At 47.4% G+C, this 20,747-nt stretch overlaps 1 long non-coding RNA gene across 1 annotated transcript in view; it reads right to left on the minus strand.

Annotated features, from left to right (window-relative positions):
- Positions 1-12,831, minus strand: part of LOC144766970 (uncharacterized) — a 233,161-nt gene extending 220,330 nt beyond the window's left edge. Inside the window, exon 1 of the long non-coding RNA XR_013598005.1 lies at positions 12,786-12,831. This is a non-coding gene — a long non-coding RNA (uncharacterized LOC144766970). The remainder of the gene's footprint in view (positions 1-12,785) is intronic.
- Positions 12,832-20,747: the final 7,916 nt, after the last annotated feature.

Raw genomic sequence — 20,747 nt, forward strand, 5'->3', positions numbered from 1 at the left:
AGTGAGCAAGGGACTCACGTCTGAGCATACCCTGCCACACTTATGGCGGCCAAAGCGGTATAAAAGGGGGTGGTGATGGACGGAGCATCTGAACCAATCAAACACTCACACCCAGTCAAAAGATCTGGGTTTGATCCAACACCGTTCTTTAGCCCACTCTGCCAGCCCAGTTCAGACATGGCTATATGCAAATCAGTCTGACCCTGTGTCTCATGGGAACAGTCCAGCCCGAACTGCCAAGCCATGCCTTCCCTGGACGGAAACAAGCTTCCGAGGACCGGTTTCTGGCATTCCAGCCATCTTCAGCCCGGCTTGCTTGAATCCAGTGGCAAAGTGAGCAAGGGACTCACGTCTGAGCATACTCTGCCACACTTATGGCGGCCAAAGCGGTACAAAAGGGGGTGGTGATGGACGGAGCATCTGAACCAATCAAACACTCACACCCAGTCAAAAGATCTGGGTTTGATCCAACACCGTTCTTTAGCCCACTCTGCCACCCCAGTTCAGACATGGCTATATGCAAATCAGTCTGACCCTGTGCCTCATCGGAACAGTCCAGCCCGAACTGCCAAGCCATGTCTTCCCTGGACGGAAACAAGCTTCCGAGGACCGGTTTCTGGCATTCCAGCCGTCTTCAGCCCGGCTTGCTTGAATCCAGTGGCAAAGTGAGCAAGGGACTCACGTCTGAGCATACCCTGCCACACTTATGGCGGCCAAAGCGGTACAAAAGGGGGTGGTGATGGACGGAGCATTGTTAAAAATAGCAATGTGTATGTACATAAGCGGCGTTCATTTGTGTTCACAGTACCCCTTGGTGTAAACAGAATGGATATCACTAAAACTCTGACTGTGTTGTCCCACTAGCATATACCCATGCACACACGTACACGACAGCCACTTTAGGCACCATGGTCTCTCAGTTTGCGGTCGATCGCCAGCGCCCCTTCCTTGACCCTGCAAGCTTCCCCCATGCACCCTGGCTGCCCCCTCTCCCACATGCGTGAGTCATGAGCCCACCCCTCCCGCATGACTCTGTCCCTAAGAATCGCACCCCGCGCCTGACCAACACCTCCTGTCCCTCCATGAATACCCCTCCTTTGATGACCTCTTCCTCCGAGCCTGAATGTTTGCACGGACCGCTGGTCATCCCTTAGCCCGAGGATACGGTTTATTGCCCACTACTTTATGCACTCGTCTCTCCTGGAAGAAGCTACTATTGATCATGGCCACCCCACCCCCTGAGACTCGATCAGGCACACACATTCCAATGGAATCAGCAGGACACTCAGCCGCATGATAGCCCCCTCCTATTTGCATGGAGAATAAGGGCCCTACTGTAGCCACGTGTTGGAATACCTCCATACTATACAATGTGTTGATTGTAATAACGGATGCCTGTGTGCCATAAACCTGTGTATAAAAGACGAAGCCTCAGAGAAACTTGTTAGAGCACCTCCCGAAGACACTATGCGAGTGTCCCAAAGGACAGGCTCTCCTCATGAGTAATAAACCCTGTTCTTGTTTTCCTACTTCCAGTGCCCGTCTCTTTATTTGGTAGCTATTCAAGATGCAAACGAAGAGTCGCCCTGCACCAGCGGCCTGGGCATCGGGTGCGATATGGGCTGGCTTTTCTACAATTGGCGTCCCAAACGCGGGGCCCATCAGCGACATAAGGTCCGGTAAGAGAGGTCCAGACGATGGGGTGAACATCTAAATGATTGGAGTATACCTGCCTTGAGAGGGCCCTCGTCCGGCTGCCGATTGAATGAGCTTCACCGATTCCGAACGGACCTCTCTCAAGTGACCTATTGTCCTGACTGGAATCCCACAGGAATGCTGCGGTAAAAGCATGGAGAAAGAGAATGATCGGGCGCTGGAAAAAGGAAGGCGAAGAACTGCCCACATGGTCCGGTCCGGGTAAGGTCGTGACACACGACAAATATTGCGAAATTGATTGATTGATTGATTGTTTGAAAATACTAGTATTACCTATTGATTGCTTCTGGGAGATTCTCTATTTGCAAACAAACACAGAATCGCCATACTCTGTTTAGTCTTTGCAGATAGTGAAGGGTAGGCAACGCAAAACTTTAACACGTCGTGCCTATTTTTTTCTCCCCATTGATTGATTGATTGATTGAATCGGGCATTGAATTGTTGGAAGTTGGTTCTCTTAGGAATCTTCTCTGCCTGCAAACGGGGAAGAATAGGAATATTCTCTCTCCCTTTGCAGAGAGTGAAGGGTAGGTAACGCAAACCTTTAACACGTCGTACCTATTTCGTTCCTCATTGATTGATTGATTGACCGAACATTGACTGTTCGGAATTGGTTCTTTTGGAGGTATTCTCTATTTTGCAAACGAGCACAGAAGTCGCCATACTCTAGTCTTTGCAAGTAGTGAAGGGTAGGTAATGCGGACCTTTGTCCCCCGTTGTAATCTGTCATGCCTATCTACTCCCCACTGGTTGATACGCCAGTTTCACCCGGACCATTTACTAGAGGAAGGTCATCTGGCCCGACCAGAAAGCACCCCTAGTAAAAAGGACATATACAATAATAGCGAAGTGATCACTGTATCCTGTTAACAGAAACTTTAGCCTGAAACGACCTGGAAAGAGAGGAATAGGAAAACGAAACCAGTAGGCCACTGATGAACTTTTTATTAAATAACGAACAAGGAAAACGATATCAATACTTAATGGTAAAACCTATTTAGTAACCCGTAATAAGAAACCTGAAAACAATAAGAACGATAAACTGGGGAAAATGCAAGTCAGCAGAACATCCGCCCCCATTCTGGAAACTTCCAAAGTGCAACAAGTTTACGGCTACGCCCAGCTGGAAACAACACATATAGGGCGGGTCCTGCTGCCAACAGTCGGCCAGGAGATCGTAACGTAGGGTGTAGCCGGAGGAGAGGCCGAGGCCAAAGGGACCCGGCCAGGGGATTGCCTTGACAACGCCGGAGAGTTGCAGGGGGGGGAATGTCTATGTCCTCGACCCTCCTCTCTCTCTCCCAGTCCGGCCGTGGTGGCCCTTGAGAGTTGCAGGTAGTCCCGCCACATTCTCTCCCGGCCCGGCCACCAACGGCCGGGGGCTGGGGCCGACGAGATCCGGCTGCAGCCGATGAGCCAAGGAACCCGTTTATGGGGCCAGAGCAAGGGGCGTCCGGCCGACATCCACCGGAAGCCCGGCCCAAAGACGGACGGGACATTTTTTCCTTTTTTCTTCCGTAATGGCAGCAACAACACGCCAGGCGCCACTTCTTTCTTGTATAATGGCTGCGACAACTCTGGGGGGGGATGTCTTGCACATGCCTCCGACCCCCCCCCCTCGTCCTCATCGCCTGGTCCGGCCATAACAAATGTCAAGCGAGACGCCGTGGGGGGCACTGGGAGGGAGAGACGGTGCGAACAGGCCTCTCCCGCCTCCCCAGGGGGAGGCTTCCCAGCTGCACCCTCAGCGCTCCAGGCGCCCGGATAAGGGTTCTTCCACTGTGGCGATACTGCAACGCCTCGCCCGACAGGGTGGAGCCCGTCCGCTCCTTTGACCCCGCGATCGCCAGTAGTTGCCGAACTTTCAAAATGGCGATCGACCTGGCAAGAGCGGGCCCAGCACGAAGGAATGGCCCGGCCACCAGTTGACTCCACCACCATAGTTCTCCACAACCTTAAAGATTCTAGAGGAGCCGCGGGAGTCCCCGACTCCCGCAAATACCCCCGATGGGGAATGATTGCCATGAGTGCCCTCGGAACGACGGTAATGTAACCGCAGGACGTTGGCGCTCCCATGCTGTCGCCAGCCTCAGGTTGAATGACTAGAATCCTGCAGACTACAGTTCGGATCAGTTCCGGCGAAAGCACAGTATGACCCGGTAGAAAAAGATTGTTGCCTCCCTCCCCTTTTGACTGATGGTTCAAACCACCGATCCTTTCTTTTGCCCTTTAACGGAACTTTTGGACTGCCAAGAGAAGCTCTGAGCCAACCACGAGTTAATAGACATTTAGACTATGCCTGGTTCTGCCTGACTGCACCCAAAATGGCGCCGATGCAAATGAAACTCTCACACTCCTTATTGTACCCCGATTGCTCAGCCTTGATGTCATAGGATATGTATGAAGCCTTTTTTTAAACATATAGATTGATATAGAATGTGTACTGGTTATGAGTTCGGACAATGGATTGATATAGGATGTGTACTGTCAGTTCGGGAAATGAATTGATATGTGAAGGGTACGGGTTATATGTTCGAACAAAGAATTGATATTGGATGGGTACTGGTTATGTGTTCAGACGGTAAATTGACATCAGATGGGTATTAATTGAACATTCGGACAATGAATTGTTGTTGAATTTGGCGCATCATGATTATTGAAAGTTCGAAATTTCGATGCTTATGATATTCGCTCACACTAAAGATTCAATATGATTTTTATTGCACTTGGCGCACTTTTTATGAAATAAACGACAACGGACTCCACTAAAAGTTTTTCTAATACAGTATTCCCACATCTACAGTTCTAGCCTGCTCCGTGGCCGGCACACGGGGTTGTAGGCCCATATTTTTTGCACTGACATTCTTATTAAAGATTTTTGGAAAAAGCAAACGTAGTTGTCACGTGTGAATTAGTAAGTTTCGAATAAATGACCACTGTTTAAAGATTAAAAAGGTATAGTACGCAGAGATACTGCAAAAATGAATGGTACGCTTTTTGTTGTATGTACTTTGCACACTTTTGTACAGCTTAAAGCAACCACTAAAAGATCCTGGAATTCAGTCTATACTTTATATGCTACCTGTATCAGAAAGAGTGTACTAAAATGCCCCTAAGTCGCTCCAAAGGAGTGCCATCTGGCCTCCCTACATACGATCTGTGACCTATGCTATCCACCGGCTTCCGATAAACATCTCTCGCACACTAAAAGGTTCATCTGGGCTTAAATGCCGAATTAGCAAGAACTGCGTTCCGGGGAGATAGACCGCGTATGTAGTAAGTAAAAGCCTTTTCGGGTTTATGCGCGCTGTTGTATTCTTAAATGCTGCCCCGCCCCTTCTTTTTCCCTCTTTCTGCAGGTCACCTTGGAACATCGATTAGGAATACAAAGAAGGAAAATGGTGATCTGGCGGACGAAGAAGACGGGAAAAAGGCGTTCGATTATGGTGCCCATGCACTCCGAATAATACCACCAAAAATAACGTGCACACATGATTAATCACTCCACGCTTAACTAAATAGGGAAAAGTTTAGGGTATATTTCGAGGTAGGGGTTACACAAGTATCCTCCGCCGAGAGGACTAGGGATATTGCCAATATTTGAAAACCTCCTACCTCCTTTTCCGCATCCTCATAGGCACATAACTAAAAGCTGCCCCATTGCTCTCCAATTGACACCAACTGTTGTCTCAGCCTGGAAACGCACTTGCTAAGAATGACTCGAATAAACCTCCGTGAGCATTAGCCCGACCAGGTTAGTTCACGACCAGTTGCCAAAGGCGTAAGTGTGTACAATCAAAGCCACCAGTAAGAGGCAGCCGATGAATAAAAGATAAGAAAAAGGTAAAAATAGCTTAGGATGATAAAAATGCACAGCATACAGAAAAGGGATAATTTTGGCCAATAACTGTTTCATGTTTTGTCTTGGATTTTTTTGTGTATAATACATGTACTGTCTTCCCCGTCTGAGTTTGTATGTACGTGATGCATGAATCTACGTCATCCTTCTGCCTGTGTTTCCGTGCTACTTAACCCCTGTTGTTCTGTGTTGCACGCGCACTGAACGGTCCATTATTGTACACGTCTCTCTTTCTCTCCCCGTGTCATACGTGTACCGAGTGGACCATTTAGGGTGCGGTCTCTCTCTCTCTCTCTCTCTCTCTCTCTCTCTCTCTTTTTTTTTTCTCTTTCCAAAAAAACCCCGTTTTCTCTTTTCAAATATAAAGACGTTGTGCCCCTCCGGCACAAAACATTATTAGGTTTTCTCGAACGCAAAAATGTTCAGCAAAATTGACCAAAACCAAAGCGATTGTGACTTGCCATATTACTACCTCTCCTTTCTGCAAACGATAGAACCCGAGTTGGTAATGAAGGAAAGGACAGGTAAGACGACGAATGTCCCCTGAATCTGGCCTTTTATAAGGGAACTATAACGTCAATGGCCTTCTGTTTCTCAGTTCGTTAGAAATGCGATCCCCAAATGCCCCGATTGCCCCACCCCCTTGCACCTAAGTGCGGATGTCCAGAGTACCCCACTTCCCCCGATCGACCCTAGCTCTCTGTCCAAAAGCACCCACTCGCCCCGATCAACCCTATGATAACGCCCCTGCTTGCAAGAATTAGCCAACCCCGAAGGGAGATGTGATATTGTCGATACTTGGGTTAAAGGGAAGAACGAGTCTCTCCATAAGGACTCGATTTTTTTATAACGTAATACATTGTGTACAAAGGTTCAATTTCTCTTATCATATGTCGCGAATAAACGCCAAACAAGTCTATGAATTCAATATGCAATGCCCTTCTACAGACTCCATAAATAACGACCTCTGACTGTGACCGATGAACCTATCCCCCACCTACTCAGGAATAGGGAGGGAATTGAGATGTATATCTGTTCTCCCGACCAGTTTGTCTAACAACTTGTTTTTCACCCATTCAAAGATACAATCGCCAAAGGAGAGGAGCTGGACGTGACGCACAGCCTGGCCACAGATCATGGAGAACGTGTGACGACCAAAGGTGGAGCCGCAGAGCAACGAGACGCGGGACGAGGCACAACTTTCAAGTTCAGCTGATGAAGGAATAAGGGGCTGCCTTGAAGCCCTCGACTTGCTGACCCACTCGTGCCTGAAGTTCCCGTCCCTTTTTGAGTCCGACTGATGGGCCTGCCTGCTCATTGTCCTTTGCTCCCTTGGTCCCTTGGTGTGTTCGAAGATCTGGCCCCACTCCGCCCTCTCCTCCCTCGATTATTCAACAAACTCTTTCATATAAAATTTGACTATGGACTGGGATTTTGTCACGGAAAAAGAAAGACACGCAGGTGCCCAGCATAAGGCACCCCTAAGAAATTGAGTTAGGAAACAGGACTGTGATCTAACAGCAGAGGACTGATCGCACCCTGCAACGTGTAAGGACGAATCCGAGCTGGACCTATAGCTCCACCGCCGGTGCTCAGCAGCGCCAACAAAAGAAGACGGACTATGTTAAAAGACATTGCGACAAAGACCCTCCCCCCTTTCCAGAACTTTCTATTCGCCCCTTGACTAAATTACTTGTATCGAATTGAATACCTCCCTCAACCATTTTGTATTGCCTTTTAAGAAATGTTTCATCGGTCACTCATGTGGTTAGTTTTCCCCAAAAAATCCCCTATAGTACTGACAAGCCGGAAGGTATCAGAGCGTTCTTTCGGTATATGATGCCACTAGAAAGAAAATATGGACTTGATTTTTATGTGTCGGAACATTTTTCTTGATTCTTCACCGACTAAATATTATGCCGATTTCTAGGCTTGTATAAAGAGCCCAACAGATGTAAATTACCATGTATTGTATTCTGCCTATCACATCGACTGTGTAGAAATTGAACGTGCTTATGTAAAAAGCGGCGACTGTTAAAAATAGCAATGTGTATGTACATAAGCGGCGTTCATTTGTATTCACAGTACCCCTTGGTGTAAACAGAATGGATATCACTAAAACTCTGACTGTGTTGTCCCACTAGCATATACCCATGCACACACGTACACGACAGGCACTTTAGGCACCATGGTCTCTCAGTTTGCGGTCGATCGCCAGCGCCCCTTCCTTGACCCTGCAAGCTTCCCCCATGCACCCTGGCTGCCCCCTCTCCCACATGCGCGAGTCATGAGCCCACCCCTCCCGCATAACTCTGTCCCTAAGAATCGCACCCCACGCCTGACCAACACCTCCTGTCCCTCCATGAATACCCCTCCTTTGATGACCTCTTCCTCCGAGCCTGAATGTTTGCACGGACCGCTGGTCATCCCTTAGCCCGAGGATACGGTTTATTGCCCACTACTTTATGCACTTGTCTCTCCTGGAAGAAGCTACTATTGATCATGGCCACCCCACCCCCTGAGACTCGATCAGGCACACACATTCCAATGGAATCAGCAGGACACTCAGCCGCATGATAGCCCCCTCCTATTTGCATGGAGAATAAGGGCCCTACTGTAGCCACGTGTTGGAATACCTCCATACTATACAATGTGTTGATTGTAATAACGGATGCCTGTGTGCCATAAACCTGTGTATAAAAGACGAAGCCTCAGAGAAACTTGTTAGAGCACCTCCCGAAGACACTATGCGAGTGTCCCAAAGGACAGGCTCTCCTCATGAGTAATAAACCCTGTTCTTGTTTTCCTACTTCCAGTGCCCGTCTCTTTATTTGGTAGCTATTCAAGATGCAAACGAAGAGTCGCCCTGCACCAGCGGCCAGGGCATCGGGTGCGATATGGGCTGACTTTTCTACAGCATCTGAACCAATCAAACACTCACACCCAGTCAAAAGATCTGGGTTTGATCCAACACCGTTCTTTAGCCCACTCTGCCACCTCAGTTCAGACATGGCTATATGCAAATCAGTCTGACCCTGTGCCTCATGGGAACAGTCCAGCCCGAACTGCCAAGCCATGCCTTCCCTGGACGGAAACAAGCTTCCGAGGACCGGTTTCTGGCATTCCAGCCGTCTTCAGCCCGGCTTGCTTGAATCCAGTGGCAAAGTGAGCAAGGGACTCACGTCTGAGCATACCCTGCCACACTTATGGCGGCCAAAGCGGTACAAAAGGGGGTGGTGATGGACGGAGCATCTGAACCAATCAAACACTTACACCCAGTCAAAAGATCTAGGTTTGATCCAACACCGTTCTTTAGCCCACTCTGCCACCCCAGTTCAGACATGGCTATATGCAAATCAGTCTGACCCTGTGCCTCATGGGAACAGTCCAGCCTGAACTGCCAAGCCATGCCTTCCCTGGACGGAAACAAGCTTCTGAGGACCGGTTTCTGGCATTCCAGCCGTCTTCAGCCCGGCTTGCTTGAATCCAGTGGCAAAGTGAGCAAGGGGCTCACGTCTGAGCATACCCTGCCACACTTATGGCGGCCAAAGCGGTACAAAAGGGGGTGGTGATGGACGGAGCATCTGAACCAATCAAACAGTCACACCCAGTCAAAAGATCTGGGTTTGATCCAACACCGTTCTTTAGCCCACTCTGCCACCCCAGTTCAGACATGGCTATATGCAAATTAGTCTGACCCTGTGCCTCATGGGAACAGTCCAGCCCAAACTGCCAAGCCATGCCTTCCCTGGACGGAAACAAGCTTCCGAGGACCGGTTTCTGGCATTCCAGCCGTCTTCAGCCCGGCTTGCTTGAATCCAGTGGCAAAGTGAGCAAGGGACTCACGTCTGAGCATACCCTGCCACACTTATGGCGGCCAAAGCGGTACAAAAGGGGGTGGTGATGGACGGAGCATCTGCACCAATCAAACACTTACACCCAGTCAAAAGATCTGGGTTTGATCCAACACCGTTCTTTAGCCCACTCTGCCACCCCAGTTCAGACATGGCTATATGCAAATCAGTCTGACCCTGTGCCTCATGGGAACAGTCCAGCCTGAACTGCCAAGCCATGCCTTCCCTGGACGGAAACAAGCTTCTGAGGACCGGTTTCTGGCATTCCAGCCGTCTTCAGCCCGGCTTGCTTGAATCCAGTGGCAAAGTGAGCAAGGGGCTCACGTCTGAGCATACCCTGCCACACTTATGGCGGCCAAAGCGGTACAAAAGGGGGTGGTGATGGACGGAGCATCTGAACCAATCAAACAGTCACACCCAGTCAAAAGATCTGGGTTTGATCCAACACCGTTCTTTAGCCCACTCTGCCACCCCAGTTCAGACATGGCTATATGCAAATTAGTCTGACCCTGTGCCTCATGGGAACAGTCCAGCCCGAACTGCCAAGCCATGCCTTCCCTGGACGGAAACAAGCTTCCGAGGACCGGTTTCTGGCATTCCAGCCATCTTCAGCCCGGCTTGCTTGAATCCAGTGTGCAAAGTGAGCAAGGGACTCACGTCTGAGCATACTCTGCCACACTTATGGCGGCCAAAGCGGTACAAAAGGGGGTGGTGATGGACGGAGCATCTGAACCAATCAAACACTCACACCCAGTCAAAAGATCTGGGTTTGATCCAACACCGTTCTTTAGCCCACTCTGCCACCCCAGTTCAGACATGGCTATATGCAAATCAGTCTGACCCTGTGCCTCATCGGAACAGTCCAGCCCGAACTGCCAAGCCATGTCTTCCCTGGACGGAAACAGGCTTCCGAGGACCGGTTTCTGGCATTCCAGCCGTCTTCAGCCCGGCTTGCTTGAATCCAGTGGCAAAGTGAGCAAGGGACTCACGTCTGAGCATACCCTGCCACACTTATGGCGGCCAAAGCGGTACAAAAGGGGGTGGTGATGGACGGAGCATCTGAACCAATCAAACACTCACACCCAGTCAAAAGATCGGGGTTTGATCCAACACCGTTCTTTAGCCCACTCTGCCACCCCAGTTCAGACATGGCTATATGCAAATCAGTCTGACCCTGTGCCTCATCGGAACAGTCCAGCCCGAACTGCCAAGCCATGTCTTCCCTGGACGGAAACAAGCTTCCGAGGACCGGTTTCTGGCATTCCAGCCGTCTTCAGCCCGGCTTGCTTGAATCCAGTGGCAAAGTGAGCAAGGGACTCACGTCTGAGCATACCCTGCCACACTTATGGCGGCCAAAGCGGTACAAAAGGGGGTGGTGATGGACGGAGCATCTGAACCAATCAAACACTCACACCCAGTCAAAAGATCTGGGTTTGATCCAACACCGTTCTTTAGCCCACTCTGCCACCTCAGTTCAGACATGGCTATATGCAAATCAGTCTGACCCTGTGCCTCATGGGAACAGTCCAGCCCGAACTGCCAAGCCATGCCTTCCCTGGACGGAAACAAGCTTCCGAGGACCGGTTTCTGGCATTCCAGCCGTCTTCAGCCCGGCTTGCTTGAATCCAGTGGCAAAGTGAGCAAGGGACTCACGTCTGAGCATACTCTGCCACACTTATGGCGGCCAAAGCGGTACAAAAGGGGGTGGTGATGGACGGAGCATCTGAACCAATCAAACACTCACACCCAGTCAAAAGATCTGGGTTTGATCCAACACCATTCTTTAGCCCACTCTGCCACCCCAGTTCAGACATGGCTATATGCAAATCAGTCTGACCCTGTGCCTCATGGGAACAGTCCAGCCCGAACTGCCAAGCCATGCCTTCCCTGGACGGAAACAAGCTTCCGAGGACCGGTTTCTGGCATTCCAGCCGTCTTCAGCCCGGCTTGCTTGAATCCAGTGGCAAAGTGAGCAAGGGACTCACGTCTGAGCATACCCTGCCACACTTATGGCGGCCAAAGCGGTACAAAAGGGGGTGGTGATGGACGGAGCATCTGAACCAATCAAACACTTACACCCAGTCAAAAGATCTGGGTTTGATCCAACACCGTTCTTTAGCCCACTCTGCCACCCCAGTTCAGACATGGCTATATGCAAATCAGTCTGACCCTGTGCCTCATGGGAACAGTCCAGCCTGAACTGCCAAGCCATGCCTTCCCTGGACGGAAACAAGCTTCTGAGGACCGGTTTCTGGCATTCCAGCCGTCTTCAGCCCGGCTTGCTTGAATCCAGTGGCAAAGTAAGCAAGGGACTCACGTCTGAGCATAGCCTGCCACACTTATGGCGGCCAAAGTAATGTTTATTTCCAAATCTCATATTTTCACAATTGAAACATTTTACATTCTAATTAATCACAAAAAATTGTTGTTGCTCATTTATTTAATACTGCTAACAAACATTAGCAAAGACTATAAGTCTGGCTTGTTTTAAGCGTGTCTGCTGTTGCACTATATGCCTGGCTACAATTATAGAAAAATCAGAGCAAATGAACCAAATAGAGTTTAGGTGACATGCTGTATAAAGCACAGGATTATATTTACGTTTCAAGCCACACCCTTTATTACATGAGCCACACCTCTTTGACACGATTCCTCACTATGCTACAGTCCCCTTTCCCTTTTCATCTTACTTAAAGCACCGGGGAAGCTTGATGGAACTAGAACTGGTACGCTCCATCTACTGATACATTCTGTTTTCTTAGGCCTTTAATAATTACCGAGCAGCATTAGAATAAATTGATTCATATGATTCGACCCCTCTTTGGGAAATTGTGACATGACCTTTTTTGAGTTAGGGCAAACATCAGGCCTGCCCAATCTGATCAAATGGCTGCATACAAACAATTTTACCCAGTTACGTTGGGGTTTAAAAGGCAATCTAACTCAAAGAATTAATGTTAACACAGGGGCCCACCAGGGATGTGCGGATTTCCTAACAAACTGTAATAACAAATGTCCTGTTTTCGGTGGGAAAAGGGTGCCTGCTGTTCTTTACGCAAACAACACCTTGTTCGTTTCCAAATTGGAGAACGGGCCCCAAACACTTATCCAGGCATGGGTTGGAGATAAATGCGCAAAAGAGAAAATGTATGGCATTTAATCTTTATAGAACATTTAGGGGAAAAATAACCCTGCATTCCACCACTCCCTGGAGGAGTTAAAACGTTTATTATTTAGGAGTCAAGCTCCCTGACTCGCTTGCATGGTCTGAACAAATACTTTAAAAGTACACAGAGGTGGCCACCACAGAGTAGTACGGGTAGGACAGGGTGAAAAATATATTAAATGCCACTTACCTGGCTGCCGGCCACTGACACATCTCCGTCCTCTTCTGTTCCTCCCGGACCGGAAGCAGGAAGCACACAGACTTACCAAAGCCAATGACGATGCTGCTGTCACCAGCATGACAACAGCATTCTGATTGGTCTGAGCAAAATGGTTCGGCGCTTGGACAGGGAGTGGGAGCCTGTGCATGTTCTCCACCCAGCCTATGCATTTCAGCGCGGTGGAGAACATTCTAAGTGTGCATTATTGTTTGGCCAGTCCAAGATGGCTGGCCAAACCGTCCTGCGCACTTAAGTGCCCCAACCACTCCTTCTCCTACTGGCTGTGACAACAGCCCAGCCTGCCCTGCCTCATATAACCGCATCAGAAAAAAAATGATAACAACATTGTGTTATTATCATTTTATTTTTTATTTTCCAACTACTTAAAGAGCAGTGGGGTGTAGTACATTGCTAACACAAAGAGCAGCTTTGATAACTAGGTTCCCAAGATACTCAGTAATTCATCCTGTGTCACCGTTCCTTGAGAAATACAGAAGTCAGGCAGTAAGTGCGTCTCTCTACGGCTCGGATCTCTGGGGATACTGTAATATATAGAAACTTGGGGCATCTGGAAATCTGTTTACAATTTCCTTGTTGAAGCTTCCCTAGAACACCCCAATAGTACCTGCAATATTTGATTTAGCTATAAAACCTATGGATGAGTGCCAAAAATTAAGGTAAATCCTATATTGGCTTAGAATCTGGACAACACAAGCATTTAAAGTATATAGTGTCAGCAGGATAGTATAGGAACCCAGGTATATTAAGTCGTTGGTTGAGACACTCAAAGCATACAATGATAGACTTCAGACTACTTGAATATTGGACCAGGACTCTGCTCACAAGTGCCAAGGAATTGTGAAGGAGAGATTCTGACACTCGTTGTCTTGAATAATTGCACCTATTTTACACAATGGGTAGACTGACCAGTGGATACATAACTATGAAACGGGATTATAAATCTGAAGACTTTCTGTACTATATCCAACCTCCCTTAGCCAGAACCCTTTTTTTCTGAAATTTCGGTGGGTTAGTCGCCTGATGGCATCTCTTACGAGTTTATGGGCGACTGCTAAATTAAATAATAAGCTATGCCCAGAGTGCAAGCAATTGTTTGAGGCCAAGGCACACCTTTGGTTGTTTTACAAGGCATATGAGACACCTAGATTGAAATGGGTGAAACTGGTGTGCTGATCTTGGGTGTGAGACATTACCAGGATCCTTTAAGAATTTGTAAGTCTGACACTGCATCTTGCGTGGTGTTCGGGATCTCGAGATTTCTTCTAACTCCCTGATATTTGAGAATCAGAGCAATGAAATAAACATTTTAGACTGTATTGTTGATTGTCACTTAAATAAAATGTATATAATTAATAGATTAATTAGTTTATGTTTCAAAGATTCTAATATGCAATAAAATTGCATTTTACTCTTTTATGGTTGTTAAAATTAGATTTTATTTATTGTACTGTTGATGGATTGTGTGTATCGGATCTGATAAGTCAATGCATAAATAAAATTGAAGAGAAAATATTTATGCTAACTGTACCGCAGAAATTATGCAAAGTGAGATTATCCTTGATTGAAGAATGCAGGCCTGAATCTTGCGGTTTCTAAACACTCAAAGAAGTCATTCGCAGCCCTGCCAAGTACCACGCATCAGGCATTACACTAACGCATTTCAGTGTGGTGATTCGCATCACCACACTGAAATGCAAAGTCACGTATTATTGACCTCACCTGTCCAGCTGGGAGCGATGCTATAATAAAGCAGCATACAAGCGGCAGTGGCAGCGCATGGCGTGCGCTGCTGTTGGCAGACTTGGGAGCTGTCTGGCTCAGCTATAGCCCAGCTTAGCTGCACAGAGAGTGGTGTGCTACAATGTAATAATACGTTACAAGGACGCGCTGTGATATTACAGATGTCAGAGGAGGATGGGTGAGAGACCCATTGCTACCAATTCTGTTAGTGTTGAATGACAAATGGCTTTAGGCAGGTCTGGCTCCTGCTTCCTGCAGTGTGAGCAGGTGGGCTGCCACGCAGATCAAAGTTGGCTGCTGGCAGGGGCGTAGGAAGGGGAGTGCGGCGGGTGCGGGCCGCCCCTGTGTCATCACTGAGGGGGTGACAAAACGGCAAAAATATGTGTTTTAAACATATTTTTTCCATTTTGTAACAACCCCCCCAGTGACAACACTTGTCATCCCGGGCTTGAAAAAATGGCAACAATATGTGTTTTAAATACATATTTTTGCCATTTTGTCAAGCCGGTGTTGACAAGAAATTTTCCGCACCAGCTACCACCTGACCTTGCTACGCCACTGGCTTCTGGGCAATCATGGATTTTTTGTGGCAGCGCAGCTCCCACGCATGCTGTCGCATGGAATGTAATCCCCCGTCCGACCCAGCCCCATGTTGGCAGCAGCACACAATCATGGCTCTTTTGGGACAGCTTGCATGACTGGGGTATCCGGCGGCTGCTACTGGACCCAACCCCACTAGCGCCATCAAGGCTACATGCGTGCAATCAGGGCTGAACAGAAACATTGTCGTGGGACTGAGACAGTCAGTCAGCGACTGTACTCGGCACAGTCGTGCTTGCGGCCTGTGGGCCCACCAATTGCCACCGTCCGTGGCTTGAGTCAGGTCAGTGAGACTTTTTCATGGATATCACCTCATGGCTAGTGGGAGAAAGAGGTCGGTGTGCGCCGAGTTGGGGTGCTGAGTTCCCGCGAGCAGCCATTCTGCTTCATCTTTTTTCTCGGTGGAACCTGGTGAGAGTGGGTCTCTGAAGCGGCTAGTGGCCTGTTTTATTTCTTGGTAAAGGAGCCCCCCTCATCGGGCCTCCTAGTTTCTTCAGAGGAGCAGGTCTCTCTTCCTCACAAGCAAAGGAAAATAAATCAGAAGCAGAACATGAAGGCAGATCCTTCACTTACTCAATTCAGAAACCCTCAGTCTGCGTGGGTCAGGGAAGCTAGCACAGCACAGCAAACCCCATCCCAAAGGGGACTTATATTTATTAGAGCATCATGTTAAATAGCGTAGGCTGTGTCTGGTTTATTCACAGCATCCAAATAAATGGCACAGATTACTTTCCATTTGTAAGGGTGTCTTCTTAAAATGCATAGAATTTCAACCATTTAAACTAATGGAAACGGACAGTGCAAACATAGCTGAACTGCAAACTCAGTTGTATTTGTAAAGTGTGATCATATCAATCACAGTGCCTTCCCATAAATTAAACCTGCTTGCCTAGCTGTGACCTATGATTCCCACTCTCAGTTTTCAAATGCAACTCTGCTTACTGTTCATGTCACTGCCAGCAGTTGAGTGAGTCTTCTGAGTCACGCAGCTGATTATAATTAAACTATGAAGGACTTTCAGTCTGCTTTATCTATTGTCTGCCATTTTGGCTAGAGTCTGATCAATGAAAGTTGTTTACATTTTTTACGATTTGCAGCTGTAGCAGTTAACTTAGTTTCTCGTTGCTCAAATGGGTGTAATTTCTCATATTTATATGTTTCCCTCGTCTTCATTTCTTGATTTTGCTCGCGAGACAGTGTCACTCATAGTTATTGAAATGTCAATCATAATTACACTGAAATTCTGAAAATGTCACACATAGCAATCTGAAAACTTGGCAGCTCTGCATTCCAGAGACAGAAAGACACTTGCTTCACCCAGGTCTGCATTTTTAACAATCACCACCAACAGTCATTCCAGAATGGTCATTTGTTTGGTGATGTCAGCTTAGGGGTATGCCCTATTGTGGTATAAGGTCCCTTTCATAGACATTTGAATTTTGCGGCTTCTAAAGGTATTAAATGTTTTTCGGATTGTGCACTAAACTACTTGAAAAAGAATGCAGTTAAGTAATTTACAGTGCACGACTATCCAACTGGAAGTAGGCCAAATGTACATTTTTCCATTGTAGAGAATGATCCCTTTTAAGGAGTCCTTATGTTGTGACATACCAGATGGAAGGAATCTTTTAAAATGTAAACGCTTGCCTCACTGTGTTACCATGATCAGACAGGATGGTCTTGACTAAGGGTGGGGGGGGCACTCCTCTCCGACAGCAGACTTTGCAGAGTTTTGCCAACTCCGCACTCCGCTCAGGGTCGGACTGGCTACCGGGCAGTTGTGTGTGCTGCCGAGTTGGGGGCTAATTTCTCTGTGGTGGGGGCTTATTTCGTTGATGGGGACCTGCGTGCGCATTGAAATAAAAAAAGCAAAACGAATTTCGTTTTTCACACGCGGGTCCCTGTCAACGAAATCAGCCCCCAGCTCGGCAGCACACACAACTGCCCGGTAGCCAGTCCTGCCCTGACTCCGCTGGGAGTGCAAAGTTGACAAAAAAACTCTGACTCCGCCACGTAGCAAAGTTTCCCCCCTGCCACCCAACCCTAAGCATGTGCCCGCTCCCCTTGCCCCTGCCCGACTTCTCCTACCTGAATCTCGGTGAGGGGTTGTTGCTGCCTCCTCGGCGCTGGAGGAGTCTTCTTGTCCTCCAGTGGGCTTTGAAAATGAAACCCCTTCCAGCAGGACTCGCAAGGAATGCGCATACATCACCACTCACCAGGCGTGCGCATACACAGTCCTTGCGAGTCCCGCAGGAAGGGTTCCCATTTTACAGCCGCCAGGAGGACTAGAAGAAGAATCCTGCCGACACCGGAGTCAGGAAGGACTCTCGGAGTCGAAGGAACGCTGCAACCGCAGAGGTAAGTTGTCTGCCTAGGGCGGAGCGGAATCCCAGTTTCTCTGCGGAATTCCGCGTAGTGCCGCTACCACAACTTCGCCCACCCGTAATCTTGAGTGATCAAATCGAAGGTAGTTTCTAGCACCTGACCAAGGAAAGGCGCAAATGATATAAGTGGAATATGATGGAAATGGCTAACTTAGTTCAAACTCTGCTTGCTCCTTTGTTCTGCAATGCAAGCAATTTCACTTCCGTTCCGTGCAACAGTTCATACTACCGTCGTAATTAATATTTTGGAAATTGAATGGTTCGTGAGTCATCAAGGCCAAACCCAAAAATGAAGCAATGTAAAAACATGTTATAACAAAGTGCTGTGTGAGAAGTGAGTGCTTTGTATTAGCAACAACAACCGGCTGGCAAGTTGATTTTCCTGGAATCCATCACGATAATATATACAAGAAGGTTCAAATAAGCAGGAGAATTGGGGACACCTTAAGGATTTCGGGGGCCCTGGGCCAAATGTAATTTGGGAGCCTCTGTTCAGAACTTAAGGAGATCCAGTTTCACTTCTTTGATGCCCTCTTTGGGCAGGCCACTGACAGTGCACAGGCACACAGGTCCAAGTTCTAAATGTGTTTACATATAATATTGAAGGATAGCCATGTGTTTTCAATATCATTATACCGAAACAGCTCACTAATAGTATTGAAACTAACCTTTGTACTCCACCCTCCGATTTCTCATATGTGAAAAACCTGTTTCGATCTAAAAGAAACATTTTTATGTATGTAACATCATGTTGAAAAAACATGAACATTTCTCTGCAATATATCTGTAATTGATTCCATTACATTACCCACCCAAAAAAAACAATAATAATAATGTAAAAGGGAATTTAAAACAATCTGTTTAAGAATTATTCAAGGTAATCAGGGCAAGACTCTCAGCAGAACCGAGTTGGCCCCTGAAAGGATGGGGCCCTCGGCCAGGGCCCACTTTGCCCATCCCTTAAAATGTCTCTGTGGAGAATCCGGTCGAAAACTTCACCCTTGACAAAGATGGCTGAAGTTTCCTGACCTCATAAATCTTTACCAAGCAGAAGTTAAATTGTTCTCTCCGACAGTCAGGGCAGGACTGGCCGTTGCGGGCACCAGGCAATCCCCCTGTGCACCGCAAGGGTGGGGGACGGTTTTGGGCCCCTGGGAGCAGTTTTTGTTACAGGACTGTTTTAGCAGGATAGCTGCAAAATCGACCCTGTGACAAAATCGGCCGAAAACTGGCCCCGGCAAAGAGCTCGGTCGCACCCCTGCGAGCACATTGCCAGGGCCGGTTTTCATTCCCAGTCCGGCCCTGCCTACTGTTGATTGTCCACCCACGAAGGGATAAAGGGAATTTGCTCCCAATTTTCCCAGAAACCACTCTGGGCCAGGGCCGGACTGGCTACCGGGCAGTTGTATGTGCTGCCTAGTTGGGGGCTAATTTCTCCGTGGTGGGGGCTTATTTCGTTGATGGGGACCTGCGTGCGCATTGAAATAAAAAAAGCAAAACTAATTTCGTTTTTCACACGCGGATCCCTATCAAGGAAATCAGCCCCCAGCTCGGCAGCACACACAACTGCCCGGTAGCCAGTCCAGCCCTGCTCTGGGCTGCCCTTAGCACTGAGTGTCAGCAGCAAACCTCATGTGCAACATGCATTTTGCACCCACTGGAAATCCCACTGTAAGGAACGCCACTTCCGGTGGTCTGTAAATTATGCAGATCAGCCTCAAACCAGGGAAAATCAGTTGAATGGTGGAGTGTCTAAGGTACAGAGGCAAGACGGGGGTCCACAGGTGGCTCTGAATCATAGTCTTTTTTAATTTCACCATCTAGGAGTATTGTAAAACTTTAAAAAGTATTTGTAAATTTGGGACGTTTCAAGTTTCAAGTTTAGTTTTTCTTAGTGTAGTTACTTAAAACCATTGCTACAAAATATACTGATAAAAACTTTCTTTATGAATTGCGACTTTAAGAGTAGAGTAAAAACAGGAATTTGGTAAAAAACTGTTAATCTGTCATTTCAAATGCGATTTATAGTAAAGCGATTCATTTGCTTAGTGACTTTTAGCTGCCTTGTGTTTAGGCAGTGGTATTGCTCTGCTCAATGTTTGTGCTGGGATGTTCCTATCGTAATTGTGGCATTTTCTTCTCCACCTGCCTCAAGAAGTTCACCAGGCGACAGTTTAGCTGTGGGTCCAAAAAAAGCCAGCACCGCTTGTCTTCGTGTCGATTGCCTCCATGATTAAAGAGTGGTTTTAAAAGTTGTTTTCGTTCTTGTGTCAGTTTGTGTTGAATTTTTCCAACAGCCCTAATAACAATTGTGCTAGTGTCTTCTGGAATATTAGGATAAACTCAGTCCACAACAATAATGTGACTGCTTGTTGACACTTCTCCACTTACTCATTTAAGTCAGGAACATGTCCGTGAATTCTTGGATTATCAGTCAGTGCTAGTTGGTTGTGCACAGTTCTTTCCAAAACGGAATCAAAGTAAAAGAATAAACAATGCATTTATTTTACCAGTCTTAATCTAGATTTACTCGCATGGGAACTGTCAATTGAATGGTATCAATAATTCTCTGCAAAAGTGCTAAAATATGATTTTGAAGCAACTTTTATGTGGAAAGAACTGAAGGGCATATGTTCAAGCCCCTTTCGCAACCAAAACGTCTCTCTTTCCAATGTTTTGTTGGTAATAGGGGCTTAGCCTTATTTACAAGGCAGCGTTAAGCAACCTAAGATGGCTTAATGCTGCCTTGTAAATAAGGCACCCTTTCATGATATGGTTAGCGTGAAAGGCGTGGGCACTGGGATTTGCAGTGGGCGTTCCACCGCAGCACCATTTGATTTTGACGCTGCCCCCTATGTACAAGGGCAACGTACACAGGAGGCAGCGCCAAAATTAAGACCAGGTAAAAACCTGGTCTTAATTTGGTGAAATGAGGAGAAATGCATGATCTATTCTCGTTTTTGCTTTTTCCATGTGTGCTGCCTTGTGCAGCACACATGGAAAAAGCAAACTGCCATGGATTGTTTATGTACAGGAAGGTGCTCCTTCCTGTATATAAACAATCTTTAAAAATAAATGCCATTTTGTGACTTTCATGTGTGCTGCATGAAGCAGCACACATAAGAAGTGACAAAATGGCATTTTAGAATTGTTTATGTGCAGGAAGGAACACCTTCCTACACATGAA

This window comes from Lissotriton helveticus, chromosome 7, assembly GCF_964261635.1.
Source record: "Lissotriton helveticus chromosome 7, aLisHel1.1, whole genome shotgun sequence".
Taxonomy (NCBI): Eukaryota; Metazoa; Chordata; class Amphibia; order Caudata; family Salamandridae; genus Lissotriton; species Lissotriton helveticus.